Here is a 2,415-nt window from a genome sequence, read left to right as displayed (position 1 = left end):
TAAAGGACAGTCCTTTATTTTAACCCCCTGTCCTTTATAATTTTTTCTTAAACGTTCCTTTAAATCGGCTCTGCATTTTTCAGAGGTAAATTTTTAAAAGCAGAATTTAAAAAATAAAAATGTCCCTTATAAAATATAATGAAAACCTTCGCCAATTTGTTTGGCACCCCACTTAAGGGTTTCTATTTAATCGGTAAGCTTTGTACAATCTATAAAGCACAAGGAAAGTTGCGCCCAGGATCGTGTTGCACGCTCCAGTTCCACTGAAAGAGAACAATAAACCCTCTGCTGCACAGTGGTTCAAAACTGGCATTTAGTGTTCGTAATTCACTTGAGCCTTCATAACAACGTTTTTTTCACTTAATTTGATAAATTTTTATTATTTTTTATGAAAGCTTACAATATTTGCAAGAGACCAGTTGAGCCTGATTTCTGATTCTTACTTGATAATATTAAATTTTTTAGTGCATAATGCATTAAAAGTACCAATTTTAAAGGAAATGTATGCTCCTGTTCCAGTTATTAAATGTTACATAACAAAAACTAGTTGAAAACAATTGTATGGTTCTTCCAAAACAAAAAAATTACAAAAAAAAAATTTGAAATGTTATAAAAAATGTTCACCAAAATAAACATTCTTTTTTGGTTTTTAGTGAAAATTGGTGTTGAAAAATGAAAGCTCCGGTGCATTATGAAAATTAAATTCCAATTTTGAACCACTGTGTGCTGACTTCGTCGTGCAGTATGAATTATTGAAAACGCATTTTGGTAGCAAAGAATGGCGAAGTCCTTGAAAAGGATTTGGCTTCAGCGGGGGAACTTGTACAATTAAATAATATAATTTAATTTATTTTACGTCGGTTAATATGGTCACCGTATTTATACATATATTGCTTGGTAGCGGCAGAGCTCAAATGCGCAATGAGTTCGTTCATACATACATATATATGCATACATACATACGTGCATTCAAACATACATATATACATATGTAGGTACTCGTACCCGTCATGCGTCGCTTTATTTCTTTTTTCCCCTTCCCTATACTACCTATATCTTCCTTCTCACTCATGTAACGTTTTCAGTTTTAAAAATTTCAGTCTCCATTTTTGCGATACCGCCGCCTCAGAAGTTTCCCTTCGAAATTAACTAAAGTCTTAAAACAAACAAATAAATTGTGAAAACTTGTCAATATGTGGTGCGTTTATAATTATAAAATTATATGTAGCTATCAGAGCTGTAAAATGATTGAATCAGTAGGATCTGCATTCACTCGGCATTCTTTTCAAAATTTTGATTGCTTGTTTGTATAACAAAAACCTCATTCCTGAGTGGCTTAAATTATTTTGAAACAAAAAAAAACGTAATGTGTTATCTAATGGTAGAGTTCCATTCAGTATAGAAGGTGAATGTAATAGTAGAGGAGCCCAAGAGGGGATTCGGGGATTTACTCGAGCGCGTCAGATTAATATATGGGGGATACCCTGCATCCTGTTGAGGACCTCTGCCAAATCTAAGCCATCTATGTAGAGCCGCGCGCATAGGAGAGCTGATCAGAATAGTAAAAGAAAACAAGTAAGAAAGTCTAAGTTCGGGCGGAGCCGAACATTAAATACCCGGCGCAAGTATTAAATATATGTTTTTTCACCCTTCCGAACAACCGTTATGTGAACAAAATTAATATACCCTTGTGCACAAGTGCGCTCGGGTATAAAAATATAGGTGTGCATTTAAATAATCTGACGATTTGAGCGTGACGCAAGGGATTGCGAGGGTCGCAAATTAAAACAAGTAAGAAAGTCTAAGTTCGGGCGGAGCCGAACATTAAATACCCGGCGCAAGTATTAAATATATGTTTTTTCACCCTTCCGAAACCTTCCGCTAGATGGTAAGCCGGGGTGTATCAATTTTGAGTAAATTAGCGTCCTTCAATTTCGAAATATTGAAGTTTCAAGCATTTCTTAAATTTACCGTTATATGAGAATCGGCCGTTATTTTAGTCCGATTTCAATAATTTTCAACGTTTTGCTTACACGTGGCAAGTACAATAACCATACCGATTTTGGTACAAATTGGTAGAACGGTTACCGATATACTTATATGTGATCATAAGTGGGCGGTGCCACGCCCATTTTCCAAAATTTTACCATAAGCGTATTTCTTGGTAAAGAATTGTTGCAAGCATCAATTTTGAATAAATTAGCTTCAATATTTAATGATTTATCGAAGATTTTGTATTTCTCTAAATTACCGTTATATGGGATGTAGGCGTGGTTATTGTCCGACTTTAAAAAGTTTCGACGGTTTTTATGCTGTACCAAGGCCAACAACTGTGCCAAGTTTGGAAGAAATTGGTGCAGCGGTTACCAAGATATACACATGTAACCATAAGTGGGCGTAGCCACGCCCACTTAT

The sequence above is a fragment of the Rhagoletis pomonella genome, unplaced genomic scaffold (assembly GCF_013731165.1).
Source record: "Rhagoletis pomonella isolate Grant_MI unplaced genomic scaffold, Rhpom_1.0 Rhpom_scaffold_00003, whole genome shotgun sequence".
Taxonomy (NCBI): Eukaryota; Metazoa; Arthropoda; class Insecta; order Diptera; family Tephritidae; genus Rhagoletis; species Rhagoletis pomonella.
Note: the sequence above shows the minus strand (reverse complement) of the source record.